This window comes from Falco cherrug, chromosome 12 (assembly GCF_023634085.1).
Source record: "Falco cherrug isolate bFalChe1 chromosome 12, bFalChe1.pri, whole genome shotgun sequence".
NCBI lineage: Eukaryota > Metazoa > Chordata > Aves > Falconiformes > Falconidae > Falco > Falco cherrug.
Genome location: NC_073708.1, coordinates 6,037,916 through 6,058,278, shown reverse-complemented (window position 1 = coordinate 6,058,278; position 20,363 = coordinate 6,037,916). Strand labels below are relative to the sequence as shown.

Here is a 20,363-nt window from a genome sequence, read left to right as displayed (position 1 = left end):
ATTTCCTGTGGCAGGGTTTGACTTTTAAATCTCAAACAGAGTGAACTGCTAACGTGCTCATCAGTTTGGAAGCAGCAGCCAAAGGAGCTCGTGACTCAGTGAAGGTGGGAGAGGTCCGAGTTGAGCCTGGAGTCCTGGCCTCTCCGGGGCTGGCCACAGTCCATCCCCTGGCCAAAAGGATCTGTTCAGGTCTGCAGTGCCGGGCTGGATCTCCGTCCCAGGAAAACTTCAGGAGATCTAATCCATACTGCAGCTCATAGTGTCCATCTTGCTTCCTTCTGCTGATGGTAATGATGAAGGTCCCCGGTGGAGGAAGGAGGGAAATGTGATGGTCCTGCTGTGGGCGATGCATCCTTGCTGGCCTCCGCCCAGGACAGCGTGTGCTGCTGGGACCTGTGCTGAGCTGCGCGGGGCGGTGGGCCTGGGGGTCCTCCAGACCAGCTGGGATCCTTGGTGGTCTTGCTGGCATTCAGGGGGAGGTGGCTGCAGGACTGGTGGGGGAGGATTAGGAAGAAGTAACAAGGGAGCTGCTGGAGGAGAAGGGGGTGAGGTGAGAGAGAAGAGTGACAACACTTGTGACAGAAGAGGGCTCTCTGCCCCCTGCATCAACACTCTCCGTGAGCACAGAAGAACTGATGCTCTGCTGGGCTTTAGTCTACTCAAAGGACTGGCTGACAGTGGAGCTGGACTACCTTCACCGACCCAGGGGAGCTCTCACATGCCCCGTACCCATAGCCACGGTAGCACTGAATGTGGGCAGAAGTGGTGTCCAGCACGCAGACGCCCCAGCCCCAGCTTGCTTTGACCACTGACGACCTTTCCATAGCTTGTTCTTTTTCATATGGCCGTGCTGGCCACTCGAGTTTGCTCTGAACTGGTCTCTCTGGAGAGCAAGTGGTGGAGGCAGAGAGCGGCCGTTACGGAGAGGCAGCTGGTGTGGGCACGAGCGTTTTGGCTCACGCAGGTATGAAAGCAGCTGTAGCTCAAGTGCCTGGTGTGGGCTTTGGGAAGGCAGGGGGGGAAGCTGAGTGAAGAGGGGAGCACAGTGGCAGTATTGAAAAGTGTCCTGAAAAGGCATTTTACTGGATTACCTCACTCCTGTGTTGGAATCGGGACTGGGATGAGGGTACTTGGAGATGTCTGGGGATGGGGAAGAGCCAAATGGTGCGTGAGGAGCGCTGTGACCCAGACAGCTCCTGGCTCCCTCTGACAGATGCCATCTGGAGCAGGCTTAGTGCGTGCCTGGGCGTCTGTGCTTGTCCTGGTTCTGGCAGCCTTCTGATGGCCAGCTCCGCTGAGCCGGTGTGAGAAGACTGTGCTCCCCCTCCTCAGAGTGCTTCTCTCCATGGTTGGAAGGCCACCTCTGCATCATGGTCGAGGGGTTCCAGGCTTGATCCAGCCTCGCTTCTGCTCTCCCACATCTCCCCTTGCTGGTGGGGAGAGGAGCACACCTCAGCCCACCCCCAGCTGTGAAGGTTGGCTGTCCCATGCCAGGTCATCTGGGTTTGCTGGCATTTTGCAGGGCAAAGCTGTCCCTGGCGAGGTCTGGGTCTGTGGGCACAGTGCAGATCTTGGTCTGCTTTTGGAGGCTGTGCGCTGCCTGGCACCAAGCGTCCTGCTCGCAGCAATACGTGTGGTTTGGGTTCTGGGCTCGTATTTTGGCAGCAGGCTGGGATCTTGTCCTGCTGGCCTGGCTTCATCTGACTGGATCCTCTGGTATCCAAGGGAGCGACAGAAAGCTTCGGTGTGTGTGGCTTGTGCATGTTTTGGGTGGGAAAACACATTCCTCAGTGCTCTCTTTGGATTCTCCATTTATTTCAAGTCTTGGACAAAGAAAGGACCATGCCCTCTGCCAGGAGAAGATGACAGAAGTGCCTTATGGATGTTCCTGATCTCAGGAGGGAAACCGAGGCACCAAGAGGTGGTTTGATGCCTGTACCACTAGCACCTTGGTCACACCTGCATCCATCCCTCTGTGCACGGCTGCCAGCCCCGTGTCCCGACATGCTACGAATGAGCACAGCTTCGAGTTGTGTTTCTCGGCCAAAAGAAGCATCATTTGCTAAAGTTATCAGGCGTCAGGAAAACCGAGGGGGCAGTTCCTGATTGTCAATATCTGTCCAAAAGCCGAAACCTCTCCTGTTGTGGTGGGTTCTTTTTTAGCTTCTGAAGTCTCAGAGAAAGATGGAAATAAAAAGCAGCAGGGAGAGAGCTGTTAAAAAGCTTAAAGCTGTCACAAGGCATTGGTTAGTTTATGTGCAGTGAAGTATACAAACAAGTTTTCAGCTTGTTGGTTGGAGCCAAAGAGCGTGTGTGTGGGGGGTTGTGTGATAAATATGTTTTATAGGTCTTTTATGGGATTTTTTAAAATGGCTGTCCCAATAAATTATTTACCAGGGTAATAAAAGATCAAGGAAATTGTTCCAACGGTATCGCTGAGCATCTAAATCCCAAGCTTTTACTGGGGGGGAAGGACCCTCTGAATTCCTGTGGCCTTATAAAAGATGGTCCAGGTGTAGTGCTCCTGGAGGCCGGGTCCCCAGCCAGCCCCAGTACTCAGCGTATCTCCAGGAGGTCCCGGAGGCTTGACACTGCTTTTCAGCCCCTCAGCATCTCCTCCTGGAGATGGATAGCATTTCCCTCCACTCCTGGCTCTCACAGCTGCAAATCTCTTGATAGTCTCTGAATATTTAAGTTTCCAAAAGGTCTCAGAAGCATAATGGTCCTTCCTGGTGTGAAATGGTGGGTAGAAATCACTTAGAAAGCAGCAAGGGGTTTGGAGAATGGCCTGAGCCCCTGCAGTACAGGCTGGAAAGGCTGCCCCATAGTCCTGCAGGTAATGGGGACCTCCTCCCACCGCAGACGTCTGGATGGGGACGTTTCTCCTTGCTTGGTATCAACCGCTGCGCAAGGGAAGGGCCGGGTTCTGCTCGCTGCTGGCCTGGCCTGCGTGGCAGACAAGCCCAAAATAGTCCTTGCAGAGGTGAAATAAAAAGTTCTGGCGTTCCAGCCGCAGAGTCTATAAATACATCTTTTGGGGCATGGGACCAGGCTTTAAGAAGTTCAGTCGCTCTCCTGCTTCTCCCAAGGGGACAGAGGAAGGAGAAGGCTGGGGGTCCTACTAAGGATCCCTGCCTCAGGACAGGGCAAATACTTTGGCTGCATCCCAGACTTTTTATAGTAGGCAGAATTAGGTTTAACCCCTGGTAGGGTTTAAAAGACATCCAGTTGTTAATGCGGTGGCTTTTGTAACGACTCTGGCTGAGAAAGATGCATCCCTGTGTGGTAAGCTGGTCATAAATAAATTCAGACAGGATTTTAGAAGCAATTTCTGAGGCTTGAAAGAGATCATTCTGGAGTGGCCTTCAAAAGGAATGGTGGGTGGGAAGGGACAGCCACTGTTTCAAGGTAGCTCTCAATATTCACGGGAAGGATTATTCACTGGGAGCCTTTGCAGAGGGGAGAGTTTTTGGGTATCTGATGTGTTGAAGGGAGGCTAGATTGATCTTTGTTTGTGCTGTCTTTAGCTTATGTTAACCCCACGCCTCAAGGTGTCTGCTGGCCTCTGCAGGGTCCAGGGAAGAATCCTTGCCTCCATCCATGTCTAATTTGGCTCCTGGGTTTGGTGGTGGTCCTGGCTCTCTCTGAGGTCGTGGAGAGAGGCCACATCTGGGGACAGGGAGCAGTTTTCCTGGTCAGCCAACAAGGAGCACAGGGCTTTATTTGGCTTCCTTTGGGTGCCTGCAGGCTTCCTCAGATCTTAGAATTTTCTGAAATATTTCCTCTGCTGTTACAAGGCAGTAGGAAATTCATGAAGCCACTGATCTTCCTCATTTGCTTCCCATGCTGTGTTACAGTGGTGGCTTTTGGACTTTCCTTGGTCCGGTCCTGCAGCCTTGGGGCATGGCTGTATCTCCAGCCTCTTTGGTCTAACAGAAGCGCTGGGATGGAGATCCTGGGCAGCTCCTGGATGTCCTGAGCTGTCCTTCTGAGCCGTCCTAAGCCTGGGGAGAGGGCAGGCGGCAAAAAGGGGGCTTGTTCCTCTTATCTGGGAGCTGGGCCAGCAGGAACAGCCCCATAGCATCCTCTCCTTTGGCTGGTGGCTACTAAAATTTTGGGGCACGTTGGATGCACCCTAGAAATATCGGCGCTGGTACCCACCTCTGCAGTGCGTCCCCGGTGAGTGGGCTAAGCCGGGCTCAGAGCTCAAAGCCCATGAACCATTAAGGTTCTAGTCTGGGGAAGGTTTAAACTAGAGTTGTGTGTTTTAATGGGTGGTGTTTGCTGGTGTGGTTTGGCTTTTAGGCTGGTGGCTGGGGACTAGGTTTCAGAGCAGGCTTTCCGTTGCAGGGAGCAGAGGCCGGTACGGCGTCTGATGTTTGGCTTTAAAGAAAAAAGGATACATCTCCTCATGTCCCTCTTATTAATTGTCAACGTGTCTTGCCAGTTTGGGAATGGATGCCATAAATTTACATGAGGGTTGAGCCAGCATGGGGCAGGCGACAGAAGCCCAGATGATGTGTGTAGGCCAGGCTTAACGTCTCTTCCCGCTCGCTCCAGACTGTGCAGCACGACTCCAGTGACTTCAGTGGCATTTCCTCCTGGCTTGCCTTCTCCTGATGAGAATTGGACTGCATGTAATTGAAAAGGATGGGGCACCTGCCAGCAGACTGTGAGCCACGTTCCCTTGGCAGCTTGAGATTGTTGGTGGAGGACAGAGGAGACAGGCTGGGGCAGACACCTGCGTCGGGGGGGAGGCGAGCCTCAGCATCACAGGGATCCCAAATCCATCTCCATCTGAAGCTCTCTGGATGCGGCTCCCTGTTGCACAGCGGTTGCCCATGCCCAGAGGGGGACTGATGTCTCCAGCTGCTGTTGCATGAGTAATAATTTGCTTTCGTTCGTGATCTCGCCCTCGCTGGCACCAGGACAGAAATGTGAATAACTGCTCCTCTGAGCAGCTTTCCTTTTCTGAACCAAGGACTTGATCTTGAAAAGCATTCTGTGATCTGGCCGGCTGTCGCTGACCCTGGGCTTCGCAGCACCGTATCTCCCTGCCTGAGCATCAGTCAAGAGAAGCTGAGGGAGGTAAAAGGCTCCCGGGGTTTGTGCTGTCCCGAACACTAACGAGAGCGTGGCGTACACAGACGGTACAGCAGGCCTTGGTGTAAGGCCAATGATCAAGATGCGAGGGCATTGTAAATCCGGCACCTACAAAGATGCGGGAAGCAAAGCAGGGCAGGATCTGCATTTCAAAGAGCGTTGTTTCTGTAACGGCACCCGCACGGGGAGCAGATGTGCCTGCCTGCCGCCAAGGCAGAGGGATGAAGCTGTTTGAACTACGGTCTCAGGGAGCCCACAACCACCAGCTTCACGTTCAGGGCACGGTTAAAGGAAAGCTTCGTAACCCCGCACTAATTGCATGGTGCTGAGCCTAGGAGGTGGTGCCTGCTGGGCACGGCTCTGCCTAACACGGGCTGCATCAGACGGAGATGTCTTGAAACCAGGCTTTGCTTTCAAGTGTACAAGGTCCCTCACCACTTGGCTACTAATGCCAGAAACATTTCTGCTGCTGAATTGATGCTGGCCATGCCAGTGCTAGGAGATCCCCTTAGGGAGAGCCAGCTCCTACCTCTAAAAGCCTGCGACCCAGGCAGGAGAGACAGCTGTGGGAGCAGGAGGTGAAAGAAGATCCAGTGGTGATGAAATGATTTGGTTTTGTCTTCCAGTTGTAGCAGGGATTGAGTCGGAAGCGAGTGGACAGAGCCAGGGCTCTAGCCTGGGCACGGTCACCGGATGAGGTGGGCCCCCTTCACTGCATGTGGCTTCTTTAAAAAAAACACACGGGGTTGCTTTGGCTGTCAGCTGTGGTTGTTTTCTTTTTTCTTTTTTTTTTTCTTTCTCCTGTTGGTAATTTCTGGAAGGAGAAATTCTAGAAGGTGTGTAGTTTTGGGCAGCATGGCACAATTTCGATTTCTCTGTCTTGGCCAAATCTGTGGGAGATGGAGCATCTCCCCAGTGCCACTGGCTGCCACTACGCTCCCAGGGCAACTGTTTTGCTGGAGGAAGAGGGAGCATCAGCAAATCCTCATTTCTGAGTGACTCCAGCCTGCCCTGCCTGGCAAGGGGTTGTGACAGGTTCAGTTTGCCGATGTCCCAGGGTGGTGGATGAGCACACCTCTGCATTCCTTGGCAGGCCTGCCGACATCTAGACCCTCCGAGCTGAGACCAGGAGCAGGATCCTGATGCCTGGCTTGCATTGAGACCTTGCACGCCTCAAAAGGGCTGGGAGGAGGGGCAGTTGTAAGGGGAGATGCTTCTAGGAAGCAAAACAAGATAGTGCAAGGTGGTGGCTGGACATAGCAAGGAAGACAGCTTAATGCCCCCCTGGTTCACCAAACTGAGTGGGGAGCAAGGATGGCTTTTATGAATGAAACTGCTCTGTGTTTGTCCAGGTCAGTCACATGTCCTGGTCACCACTGTGCACTTATTTACACCTCAGAGGGCACCGTCAGGCCAAAATTAAAAAAAACAAACAAACAAACAAAAAGAAAGAAGCAAAATCCCATCTGTGCCACTCAAAACGCCTCAGTTCACTCGGGCTGTAGTCCAGAAAAGCACTTAAGCATGCGTGAACACCCCCCCGGGCGGCAGCGTGCGGCGGAGGCTTTGCTGTCCCCGTCAGGAGCCAGGCATCACGGCGAGGAGCCAGGTAGGACCTTGCTCTTGACCCCTGCCTTTGCAGCATCCTCACGAGATGCTCGTCAAGGCAGACCCTCTTGGCGATTCCTGATCTGATTGCGGCTGAGCCTAGGCTGGGAAGTCACTGTGGTTTTACTTTTGTTCCTTAATTGAGTGACCTTGCCGGTGAGAAATGGAAACCTTCCTGGAAACAAGGACTTGCTCCTTCCTGCTGGGATGACTGGAGGCCTGCAGGATGTCACCCTGAGGCAGGACATCTTTTCTCAGACAAACAGGTACTTTGGGGTCGCTGGGATGTAGAAGTGAAGCCCTTTGGCGGCGGGTCTGACCTTAAGCCAGTCTCACTTTCAAGACTGCATCCATGAAGTCTTGCTTCTGGACCAGTGGAGACCTCAAGCCCGGTTGCCAGCACTGGGGTGGCTGTGGGACCTGTGTGAAGCTCTCCTGGGAGCACCAGAGCCTGCCTTTGGGGTTCCCCTCCAGAAACGCCCACATCAGCAGGAGGGTGGTGGGGTGGGATGGGCTTCTCCTATGGCTCAGTGGATTCCTACAGAGAGCAGAAGGATGGTGAGCAGCCCCCCATGGCTGAGACCAGAGCTGGACCCAACACAGAGATCTTAAAGGTCTTTTGCAACCTAAACAATTCTATGATTCTGTGGTCACCACCATTGCCAGGCTGCTCTGGTCTGCTGCGACAGGGCATGTGGCTGAGGACTGCCCCGGCCACCACCACCACCATGGAGACCTAGTGGATCCTACCTCACGCCGGCTGCTGGCATGCAGGGCATCACATCATCGGCACGCAATTTTGCATTTGCTGTTTTACAAACCTTGGCTGGGTCATTAACGGAGGAAGGAAATAAAAAAGCAAGGGCTCCAAATGGATCCCAGAGGGATTCCCTGTAGCAATTAGCTTTATACTTGAAAACATATTTCCAGTCTTTACTGCCTACTCTCTGTATTTGAAATAATTTTCTACCCAATAAACCTTAGTAGCCCCCAAACATAATTTTAGCGATGCATTAATTAACGACAAGGCGACCCAATGGTTCAAAAGCTGAGCAAAACCCAACGCATATATTAGGCAGCGAGGCAGTATTTTTGGGATGCTTCCTGGGGCACCGCGCGATGCAAGTGCTTTATGTTGGATGTCACCTAAGGCTTGGCTGGCCGGAGCAGAGGGCTGTCTGGGATCTCAGCTGCTGGCAGGCACCTTCCACATGGGACAACCGCACTGGATTTTGGGATGTACTTCTTTCTCTTGCAGAGCTCTTGTCTGTTTTGCAGTCCCTCGTAAAGAATGATTTTGGATATCTCTTAGGCTTGGGAAGGTCTCTAAACCTGACCCCCCCCCCCACCCCCCACCCCCCACCCAGCCCTTAATGTTCCTGGTGCCTTGTGGCTGGGAGTTTCAGGGGTTAGACACGGGCGATATATACTTTGCGCTGCTGTGCAATCGCCCGCCTTCCCTTTGCTTTGATTCACGTCCCCGTGGGTGCATTAACCAGCAGGGCTAGCTGGAAATCCCTGGTGACTCCCTACCCACAGCTCCCCTGGCAGTAATTCATGCCGGAGGGAAGCACAAGCCTTGCGTGCCCGGTTGCTTCTGAGGTGCGAGCCACTTGGTCAGAGCCTGTGACAGCTCCTGGGCTGGGGAAGGCATCAGGCCAAGGGGGAATATGGACTCAGCGTGCTGTGCAGAGCTGGTGCATGTAGAGACAGGCTCCCCCGAGCCCAGTTAACCCAGTCCCAGGTCCCTCTGGGACCCACTCCCATCCAGCTTCTGCAGAATGTGGGCATGAGGAGGTTGGATCTGCTCATCGCAGGGCTTTACACCCGCAGGTCTGGAGCTGGCTGTGGGCTGGTGGAGGATGATGCACTGGTGTGATGCCTTCATCGGGTCTCAGCTGGCCACCAGGGAGATGGCCAGCTACTAGACCACAGTGACCATGACGGTGGGGACGCTGCTTGGCCGCCAGCATTGTGGAGGCCACGGTGGAGGCACCGGGAGCACCGATCCGGTGCCGCCCAGTCTCTGTATGCAGGGTAAGCTTGTAATCTCCTGCTTAAAAGATGGGAGGTAGCATTACAAGCCGCTGCCTCTGCCGGGGTTTTCAGCTATCGTGGGCTCATCCTGCTTTATCTGTTGCATGTGAAATATCCCATGTAAAGCTACGCAAAGCTGCAAAGCTACCGTAATCCTTCCTAAAGCCACCCTGCCCTTCTGTGCGAATATTATATTAGATGATATGCTTATTAAACTCGCTCAGCAGAAGTTTTACTTCCAGCCGGTGGTGATAGTCTTGAAATGCCATTAAGGTAATAATTATATCACGTTGTCCTTGATCCAGATCTTGGCTGGTAATTGTTCACGCCTGCTGCCAGCTATTTGAGTAATAGTAGGTGCAAGGGGAGGGTTGTGGCATAGCAGGTGGTGTGATCAACTGGCACCTTGGGTGGCAAGCTGGGTAATGTGCTGGGGGTGGGAGACCTGTGCTGGCTCCTTGGGGACGTTTTGTCACTGCTCTTTGCTGTTACGCTAGTCCCGGTCGGAGCATTGTTCCCAGGCCACCTCAGAGCTCCTCTAGCTTCTCCACTAGAATGATCTGGAACAGGGGGAGAAGGCATAGGGCTGTGTGGAGGTGGGACCTGGGACACCTCTCTGGCTCTCACGCTCTGGTGGAGGACCACTCCTGCCCACATATGAATCAGTGCCTCTGGCTGGGGTTGGGTGATGGATGGCAGGTTCCCCGTCCTGCCCTCACACTTCTGGGTTGTCCCCATGCCCTGGAGATTATGATGGTGCAATTTAATACCTTCATAAAGTACTTTAAGTTCTGCTGCCAGACTATGATGAACTTCATGAAACTTCATGCTCAGAGGAGGAGAAAGGGAAGGGAGGTCTTTGAAATGAGACTGCTGTGACTCATTCTTAATATTGATCTGGGTCCCTCTGGTTTGCCCAGTGTATGAAAAGCAGCTGGTTGGCCAAACCCCTGTGCTGGAGGTAAGAGACAGAGCCATGGATGCCTCTTTGCTCCTGGCTCCACTCAGATGGAAGGCTGAATTAACTTCAGTCATTCCTATGAAGTTTGTATGTTGTATAGAACTTATTTGTGTCAATTCCATGTAAATCCTTGGGCGGGGTTGTGTGTGTGTGTGTGTGTGTGGTGGAATGATGCAATTTAAAATTTAGCAAAATTGCCATAGGTGATTATTTTGTGAGTCCAGTGAACTCTATTTATCCTCCAGTCAGATGTAAGCCCGCTGCCTATCATTCATCCCGCCCCGCTCTGCCGCAGCCCTACCGAGATGATCTGTTTATCTGTAAGCCCCGTGAGCCTACAGCGCGTTGGTTCCTGGGTTATAATTGGATTTAGGAGAGATGAAAGCTTCCCCTCACTTTGGTGGTATCGAGTAAGAGCAGAGCACAACCTGACATCCTGGTCCAATGGGATTTGTAAGGCTAAAGAATCCAAAGACTTGTTGAGGTGTCTCCCTGGACTGCAATGGCCCTTCTACCAAAGAAATCGGTTCCGATTTTGCATGAAATGAGATTTCTCGGAGTGACTTGGGTTGCCAGCCCCAGCCGGAGCAGGAGGCATCCTCCTTGCTCAGGGAGATACCAGGGAGCCTGCCAGGCTGCTGGGTAGCTTGGAGAGGGATCCCGCCTCTCCTTGAACACACGTGGAGTGGAGGAAGCTGTGTGGCAGAGCCCTGGTGCGTTGCAGAGGAGGTTGGGGCTCTTCAGTGTTAAGAAGGAGCCCCAGGAGGACATGGCAACCCAACCTGGCTGTACCTCTCCTTTCAAAGATGGGATTGGAGTCTTTTCCCAGAAGCTTGTTCAGAGCAGCGCTCCAACAAGGCTGGGTCCTGCTTCTGTGCTGTCTCGGAGCTGATGTCAGAGCATGGACGTGATCCCAACCACTATAAAGTCAATAAAGATCCTAGTCTCCTTGCTCGGAACTGGATCAGGAAATGAGATGCTGACCAGGGGGTTTAATGCCCCTTTTGAGAGGGTAAACCAGGAGTGACGACAAGCCAGGAGAATTCCTTATGGCTGCGGGAGGAGGTAGCACTTCATTCCAGAGGTCAGTGTGAAATGCTGCACACCTGTTAGCTGGTAGGAGCCTCTCTAGTCTATGGCAGAAGAAAATGAGCTAGTAATCAATTCCCAAAGGCAGCTGGCTGGGTGGCCACTGAGATCATTTAGAGGGCAGCTAGACCACCTTCCAGGTCCTCAAGCCTCTCTAGCACTGGTGGCTACGCAGCAGGTAAGGATGTCTAACCCCGTTGGCAAGGCCAGGTGGAAATGGTGGCACATGTCTCTAGAAACCTCTAGATGTGCCCCAGCTCAGCCAAAAGAATTAGGTTTGGGATCTTCCTGCCTTTGCCGATGTGTCCTCCTGCCTCCAAGGCTGAGCCATCGGCTGAAGGCGATTACACAGAGGTGAACAGATGGACGTGCCACGGCCCCGCACTCCAGTGTTGGCCATCCCGTCCCCTGAGTTCAGCTTCCCACCTCTCTGAACCTCTGGAGAGCAAGGAGCAAGCTGCTGGCGGGCATCTGCCATCAGTCGTGGGTGCGGGAGGATCAGCTGGCTTAGCATGACACTGATGTAAATTTAAATCCTTCTTTTGCTCTCTCTGCTAGCAGCCCTGTATTTTCAGGAAGAAAGAGAATGGGAAACAACTTTTTTAATGAAGTAGAGCATTTAAATTCTCTTTATATTTAGTCCTATCTGGAGCTCTTTACCCAAATGAAGCAGAAAGCATTTACAGCTGTATTTTCCATCACACCAACCAAGGAATATATTCATTTGCAGTAACATGGCACTCAATGAAGTGGAAAATAAGCTCCCAAAATTGCTCTTGCTATGAAATGGTCTCAATGACTAGGAAAAGCCTGTCTGGATTCCACTGACCAGTCACTTCGGTTATGATAAAAATTAATTTGGTCAGACACCTGAGCTGGGGCAGAGTAGATGCTTGGCCCTGAGATAGCTTTGTCCGGGATCAGGCTTGGGGTGCCTCCTCCACCGCAGCTCCTGCCACCCCTGCTCTTGGCTTTGCTTGCCCAGGAGACCTGGCTGAGACACCAGTGCCAGGGCTGGCCATCGGCGGCACACGGATGCACGGCAGCTGACGCTCCATGCGTCCTGCTCCACATCTGCCACACGGCCGTCGGAGGGGACCGTGCCAGCACTGTGGCAGGGCTGGCCCAAGGTTGGTGGCAGCATCGACGCCCGTGGCCACCACGCACAGGCCAGACGTACAGGATTCCCCGTGAGCGGCAGGCTACGAGCAGAGCAGATGTAAATGGGTTCCTCCTTCCCTCTGCAGCGACCCGAGGAGGACGTGAGCGGAGTGTTAAGCAGGTACCAACTGAACACCAGCGGAGAGTTCTGCTAATTGCTTGTGATGTCTCGTCCAACTCCATCGGCACAAGCAACAATTGCTACTGGAAATGCAATTAATAATTAAGCACTCGATGCTGGCAGGTGTCAGCAGGAATCCGCGGGGCCTGGCATCCCCCGCGCTGACACCTCCCTCTGCCTGCATGGGAGCAGGCAGCGCCGGGCAGGATGCAGCCCTTTGCTGCCTGGATCAATACTGGGTAGGACTCTGATTTATGCCTTGAAGAAATAACTTGCTGGTGGTACTTCCACAGCGTGGACCATGGCTGCCTGCTGGTGGGGCTTTGGGCAGGGGGACGGGGGCCCAGCACCGCCTGCCCAGCCATTGGGACTGGTGCACAGTCCCCATCAGCATTGCAGTGGTGCTTTCCCAGCTCAATCAATCCCTGCCAGGGATGTTCTGCAGGTGTTTTCCATTCTCGCTGTACAGACGGAGTGACTTTGGGTGGAAACGGCTCGGCAGTGCTTCTCTACAGTGTCAAAGACTGGGAGTGTGTCCCCACCAGGGAGGGTGCAGCCACCACAGGGGTGACCAGGGTGTCTGGGCAGCAGGTGGCTCAACGGTGATGCTCTGTCATCAGAAAAGGAGGGCGCTGGCTCTGTCTCTGGCCAGTGTGTCCTCCAGCCAGGGACCATGGCACTCAGTGGAGCCATCCCAGTCCTGGCTAGCAGAAAGCAGCACCCTGATGCATTGAAATGTCTTGCTGAGATGTCCTGGCTTACTGCACCATTGGGACCCCCCTGCACCCCCACTTGCAGGCACAGCCAGCATCGCTTTCATTTGCAGCTCTGGCTGCTGCTTGTGATGACTTACAGCCTTCTTCAAGCTGGCGTTTGTTTTTAATTACATTTTGCCTCTGAAGATGGGCTGCTTTGCTGGTTTGGTTTTCCCCCCACCCCCCGCTCTTGTTTTTCTTTTCCCTTTTAAAGACCAACAGAGTTTAGGCTCTTTGAGAAATAGCTTCAGCTTTTAGGAAGGTGCAGAGCCTTTTCCCTGGGTAGCAAAGTGTTGATTTCCTACCACAGGGCTGAGTGATGGTGATTCCCTTATTAAACTGCACTTAGAGGCTGTGACTGTCAGGCAGGGACGGAGAGCTTCTCCGATAAGTTGGAGCTATTCATTATTAAATTATCTCCATTCACTTGAACATCTCATTTTCATTGAATTAGATGAAAAGTGCTCTAAGGCAGCTGCTGCGGCTGCTTGGAGGCTGCCAGGAGCAGCCTGCAAATATCACTGCTGGCCTTTCCTCCTGCGCTGGCTGCATTTGACCCTTTGCAAGGGGTGGATGGACCTTGCAGCTGGTGTAGATCTGCTAGAGGTAGCTGGGGAGTCGCACCAGCTGATGGCCTGACCTTGGAGACCCGGACTCACCACTCTGAGAGCTGCAGCTGCGGGGGATCAGCCTCACTGGGGAATGAGGTAGTGTGGCCCCAGGGCTGATCTCTGCCAACTTGGGAAGGGTGACCAAGGGGCCTGTCCCCAGTAACTGGGGCTGGTGTCACTGCTGGGGGGGTCTGCCCTAGTATTGCAAAGGTTGTATGTCCTGTTGTGGGGGGCTGCGACTGGGCTGGGCTGAGTTACGCTTTAAGCTTGGCTTAAAGGACCCGCCAGGGCATCTGAGGTCGCCTGAGGTGCCCAGGGAGCTGTGCTGGTGGCACAGCAAGAAGCAGGCAAGTAGCACAGGGTTGGCGGCAGGGACCTGGGCCTGAAGTGCAGGCAGCAGCGTGCTGGCTTTGCCTGCGCCCAAGGGAAGAGATAGTGCGTGGCGTGGGGGTTCATCACCTCCGTCACAGCAAAATGGATGCAGGAGCTGCCTGAGGCTGAGCAGGTCTCAGCCTGTCTAGAGGGGCTGCCTCTTGGTGGCAGGTTGTCCAGTCATCTTACCAACAGCAACAACCCCGTCCTTTGCAAACCCAAGAGCTTTCTCATCCCACCACCACTCTTCCCCCACTTTCACCCCTTTTTGTCACTCCCTTTCTTGGGCAGTGTGATCACAGTCCGGGCATAAGGGCATGGCTCGCACCTAAACGTGAAACCAGCCAGACTCTGGATGCTCTGGAGAAACACCAGTGCTGGCACCGGCTCCCTGCCTGCCTGTCCCTGCAGATGGCTTTACCCCTGCTCCTACTGCCCCCTCCCTGCCTGGGCAGCAGCACGTCCCCCCTCGGGGCAGCCATCGGCTGCATCAGGCCCAGCTTTAGCCCTCAATTGCAGATGAGCTGGTTTGAGTCCTGGTGGTTATTTTTGTGGGAGGATGCCATCTGGCTGCCTGATCTCTCCGCTTTCACCTTGGCATGAGTAGCTGGCACCCAGCCCCATCGCTCGGCACCAAGCCAGGGGGCTGCTGTCTGAGCTTGCCAGCCTGCAGCTCTTCAAGGGGTTTTGTGAAGCCTGGGCCGGTTTAAAGCTGCCCTCTAGGAATGGGAGACTTTTGTCTCGAGGCAAAAGACCTTGGACATGGCACACTGTGCCCAAGCATCGTTGATCTCTGTCCCAGTCGTATGCAAAGCTGCATCTTTCCCTAGGAGAGCTCAGAAGTAGGACATCTGGCTGCTGCTGTCCCCAACATCGCAGGAGCAGGCAGCATCCCTCTCACCTATGGCAGCCTCCAACCTCACCGCTCGGGGAAAATCCCTTTGCTTTGCTGCCCTGGGCCCCATCAAGCCCTTTGCACCCCCTACCCACAGCTACCATCTTCTTCCCGGCGAGGAACCACTGGCCCCTTGGACGAGCTCCTCAACAACTGTTGCTTTTCCTCGCCAGTAAATCTCACCCGAAGAAGCCGCTTTGATCAATGCACTTGGATTTCAGCCTTCAGCCTTGATCAAGGCAGGGGGAGGGACGAGAGCGAGTACTCCCAGGCTCTTTGGGGACAGTCTAGAAAACGAAGCTCATTCTCCAAGAAAAACCTGCTTCAAAGTAAGAGGCGGTGCTGTCAGAATAAGAGTGAACCAGGCAGGCAGAGGAGAAGGAGGAGGAGGACAAGGCTACTGGGTTGGGGTTGGCAGGGCCCCAGCTGGGCTAGGCCAGGTGTGGGTCCAGTGGTGATGGTGGCATTGCTGTGGGGCTGGAGCTGCTGCTGGGTGAGGGCAGGAAACCATAGCTTGGGAGGTGCAATGGGGAGGGGGGCCCTACACCTCCCCCCCCACCATGCTTGATTCTGCTGAAAACCTGGTTTTCTTTATGCCTGAGCTTTGTGGCTCTCCCACCTTCCCCAGCCCTGGGGGCCTGGTGTTGAGAAAGTTTTCTGAACTGAGAAGGGGCTCTGTTTGCTTCCTGGGGTCACTGGTTTCCTCCCAATCTTTAACTGGTGGGGACGGTGCTGGGAGGTCGGGTTTTACAGACCTGAGGACAGCTCTGGGATGGGAGCAGAGAGGACAATGACATCTTGTTGTTTCTCCTTGCCAGCCACTGTCTGACCGTCTCAGCCGTAAAAGCTCTTTGCATTGGATGAAGGGATGCGTAGACACCGCTCTAGGTTTGATCAGATCAGCGCTTCTGACTAATGGTAATTAATGGCCGGGAGGAGACCTCCGGGAGCTTGGCGCTCCTGTTCCCCCTGGGGTGCATGCGGGAATCCTGCATCAGCAGCTCCAGCAGGAACCCCTCCCCTGCGGGCTGCATTGCCCGGGAGGGGAGAGGTGCAGAACCTGGGGGTCCCTGTGAACAGGGGAAATCACCCTCCAGCACTGACCTTCCCCACTCCGGCAATCCTCCCTTCCTGCTCCCGCTGCCCCTTCTCCTGCTGCTTTCCTCAGGTGCACACACATGCACCTCCGCCTTTCCTTTCGGCTACACGTGGTAGGAAGGAAAAGCAGCCAGCCAGATGTGTTTTTCATAGCTCCCAAGCCAGGCATAACTAAACATTTACATTTATTACCAATTAGAGGGGAAACAGACTGTAGTTTTATGTACTGTATGTGTCTGGATATAATTCAGTTTGTGACCTTACTTATGCTCCCCCCGCCCCACCCCAGCAACTAAATCTCTCTTGGTTAGGAGCAAACCCCTGGAAAGCAGCCGTGGCACCGGATCCCATCCCAACATCCCATCTCCCTGCGATTAGGAGATGACGTGGGGGCTGTAGCAGCTCCTGGCACTTGGTGGGCACTGGCCACTTTGCAAGCAGCTGCAGAAAGCCTGTGCGGGGGTTTGCTCCTGGATGATGCCGAGCATGCCCACCCAGGGGCAGGGAGTGCCATGGTGCCGGCTTCCAGCAGGAGCCGTGTCCATCAGCCCATTACGGATTTGCACTCAGTGCTGCTGTCAATTCACGGCTGGCCAGCGCCTGAAGCCCGCGGCTCCTGAGCCAGCGTCACAGCAGCTTTTTAGCGATGTTTGAGCCGACAGCAAAACCCAAATAAATCCATAACCAGGCTTCAGGCCTCGCTGAGAGCAGAAGAGGTGGAATAAAAAGGGCATGGTGGTGGTGGTGCTGGCCCAAGCTGTTACCAGCATGGTCACGAAGGGGCTGATGTCCGAACGAAGACCGGGCACTGCCTGGCGATGGTGTGGCCCCAGGGTGGTCACCACGGAGCGGTGCCATTGCACTGCTGCTTGCTCATCTCTGCGAGGCCAGCAGCTCACCCAGCGCTGCCTGAAGCCACAGGAGCTCAGGACAGCATGTGACCAGCTAGCCTTGGACCAATGGAGGGACTCCCAGTCATGTGGGGATGAGGACTTACTGGTTCTCTGGGGAGACAGGGGTTGCTACATTGGTTCACTAGCTCTCGATCCTGCCTCTGGGCAATGGTTAAACTGCAAAGAAAAAAAATCTCTGTCCCCTTCTTCAGGCCACCATCCACTTGACAGGAGAAGAAGGGAGAAATGTGCGGTGAGAGCAGGGCACGTTGGACAATGGTGTTCTTTAAACAAGGTTGTCCCACATCCACCCTGATGCTGGGAACGTGCCCACCCCATGCCACCCCCGCAGCAGCCCAGCTGGGATGCAGGATGCTGCAGCCACTGACTGACCCCGCTCAGCCTGCCCCTGCCTCCCCCACCCTCCCCTCAGCTCCTGGCAGGTACCACAGCCATCAAGCCAAGCTGCAACATCCTGATGCCTTCCTTGCTCCTGCTTTTTTTCCCAAGAGGGTGCCCTGAACTCTCTGGCAATCATGTCTGAAGCTCACCTCTGGCTGTGCTGCTTGGATCGCTGCACCCACCTCTGCTGTTGCTCAGGCAACAACCTCTGGGTTGGATGCAGGTTTTTATTTCCCTCCTCCCTCCAGGATGCTGCTGCTGGGGAAGCAGCCCAGATGTGGAGGGGAAGCCACAGGCGATGCCACACAGTGGCTGCGCGCATCCCTCCAGCTGCTGCTGGGAACACCAGGGGGGATTTATTCCATCGTGGCGGGGCTTTAGAAATACAATATTTTATTAGAACCCTATTAAGCTGTTCAAACAGGTGATTAAGAGAAGGGTGATGTTGTGGCACAGGGTGGCAGCAGATGCAAATAGAAGCAAGGTGGGGCCGGATTTCCAACCTGAGCAGGGAGAGACATGGCCTGGCACGGCCGGAGGGCCAAGGCCAGCCCTGTGAGGCCAAGGCAAGGAACAAAAACAGCTGAGAGGCTGGAGGCAGGTATGATGGGCTGCAGTATTTAGGCAGAGCTATTGGAGAGTGGAAGGGATCAGCCCTGATGTGGAAACGGTCCGACCCAACCTCAGTCCGTGGAGGACCTGTGGCTCGTTGCCCATCTCATGGGGGTGAAGCATCATCCTGCTTTCATTTAGGGAGGACGCATGAAGTATGGGTAGGACCGCGGGTGCCACCAGCCTTTGGTCCCTTGTGGAAAGGAGCCGACACGGGATGAGGCTGCCTTGGGGAGCCTTTATCCAGCAAAGGCTGGAGAGGAGCAAGATGGCAGGTGTAGCATCTACAGCTTCATGCATGGATTTGTTCTATCATCCTGCTAATCAGTAAATGCAGGTGATCGTTCAGCTGGAGAGCTGGGTTTAGGATTGAAAAATAATATTTTTTTTATTCCCTCCCCTCTCCCTTAACTTTGCTGGAGCATGACAGGGTGGGAGCTCTTGGCAGCTGGGATATTAAATGTTTTTCCACATGGTCTCTTGATTATTAATGGATTTTAGTACTTGACAAAGTAGAAATTAGGAGATAAAAGCTATTAGAACCTAATTTGGATAATCACTGATTCTGTTCCCCCAGGAGCCTTTCTGAGAGCATTGCTCCCAATGCCACTGCCAAGGCTCAGGAGAGAAGGAAATCTCTGTTTAACTGAGCTTCGGGGGCTTCGGGGGAGCCCCTGATTTACAGCAGAAGAGGAGATGGCTTGGATGGAGCAGGCACGATCCGAACATCGCTCTTCTCCCAGCAGCCTCCAGGGATTTATAGGATTTCACATCCCTGGACACTATTTGGGGTGGTTTATATGCTGTATTTTTTTTTTACTGTTGTGTCAGTGAAACAACCCTAGAAACTAGTTTGGGAAAACAACTTGGGAGATAAATCCTCAGTGGCAGGGGCTCTTCCAGTGATGAAGTGGGCTACGGGTGGAGAAATTGGTCCCTGAGACCCTTTTCTCCTTCAATTCCCGTCTCCCTGAGTGGATTGATAATGCCAGGGGCAAGGAAAGGGCAAGGAACCATCGTGGGGAATTGTATTAAGAGAAAAGCGGGAAGGTGGCAACTGATGTAGTAACCACCGCTGGTTTCATGGCAGATCGGCTGGGAGGGTTTGTGCATCCTCATACGGAGCAGAGGCTGCCTGTAGGCTGGGAGAGCTCTTTTAAGAATAATTTGACTGATCTCTCTCCTTCTTTCTTTCCATCCAGTTGGTCTCTGCTCCCGGCACGCATAGTAGGAACAAAAGATCTGTCTCACAGCTTTGTCTGGGTTTTGGGTTGTTTTTTTTTTCTTCTTTTTTTTTTTTTTTTTCCCCACAGAGCTTTGTCCTCCAGGGAGATCCCTCCAAAATTCACCAACCATCTCAACCTCAGTCCAGGAGCAGAGCCACGATGTCCCCTGGGAACCCTGTCCCGGGGGCAGCGGGGCTGGGGGGGCTTCAGGGTCCAGCTCAATGAGGTAAGTCCTGCAGCCAGGCTCCTGGCCATTAATCAGCGGTGGCCCTGGCCCCAGCACTGCTGATTTACGCTGGCTGTGGTGGCACCCCGGGGCAGGGCACGTGTATTTAATGGACGGGGGTACCGCTGCTGGCAGCAGCAGCTCCCAGCCCTGAGCTCAGGGCGGAGAAAGCAATTTGCCGTCGGCATCCCTGCTCCCCTGCATGTTTCTCCACCTGCAGAACGGGATGCTGTGAAGATATTTTATTTGATGGTGTCTAAAGAGGTCTTCAGGTTCTCCTTCAGAGCCGGGAGCAGCTGGAGGGCACTTGAGGAGGTCAAGGGCTGGTGCAGGTGGTGGGGCTGGGTGCTAATGGGTGGGTGAGGTTATGCTTCTCCATCTTTGCTTAAGGAGGAGTCAGTGGGGAGGGAAGAAGGGAGATGAGGAACTTAGACTGGAGCCTCCCAAGGTCCCCACCAGCTTGAGTCATCCCAGGTCCTCACCAAGCTCCTGGGGGGGCCACAGGAGGGTGGCTGGGACCTCTCCCGCATGCCTGGGCTGGCAGCAATCTGTCCCCCTTCTTCAGAGGCTGCAGCAGGAGGCTGAGGAGGAAAAGGAGGAGGGAGGAAGAAGCTGAGGTCATCATCATTTCAAGAGCCTGTTAATTGTTCCCCCATGCTCCCTAAGAAGTGGCCATTTACTGCAGGCCTTGTAAATCCTCTCCGGAGAGGGAATGCCACGGAGCACGGCATGGGAGGATGAGAGCCCTCGATAGCTTTGAAAGTGCAAAGAGATGGAGCAGAGAGGAAAAACCCAGCTCACCGTCAGCGAAGGGAGAAAATAGACCAAAACAGAGAGAAACTGAAAATGTGCTGAAGCAGCTGATGACAACCCAAACAGCAGGAGAAGGCTCCTGCCTGCCAATTAACGAGGCTCTGGTGCTAATTTGCCACCTTGACTGCACTTCTGAGCTTGTCAGGAGAAGGAGGGAAAAAAAAAAAAAAAAAGACAAAGCTAAAAAAGAGACAGCGAGGTTTTGGTCGCCTCTAGGCTGTGCAGATGTCACTGGGCTTTGGAGAGGTGGGGGAAGCAAGGGACACGCGTGGTGAGCCCCCCTCCCAAGCCTGGGGTGGGAAGAGAACAATGACGGGTCTCTGTGGGCTTGTGCTAGCAGAGCAGCTCCAGGCCACGGCACTAGCTGACCTGGGGATCCT

The 20,363-nt window shown here is 54.0% G+C and overlaps 1 long non-coding RNA gene across 1 annotated transcript; it reads left to right on the top strand.

The window, feature by feature from the left end:
* Positions 1-6,611: 6,611 nt before the first annotated feature.
* LOC114015005 (uncharacterized) lies at positions 6,612-9,103 on the top strand. Its single transcript, XR_003558727.2, has 3 exons — positions 6,612-6,712; positions 6,857-6,977; positions 8,545-9,103. It is a non-coding gene; the product is annotated as an uncharacterized LOC114015005 (long non-coding RNA).
* The last annotated feature ends 11,260 nt before the right edge of the window (positions 9,104-20,363 follow it).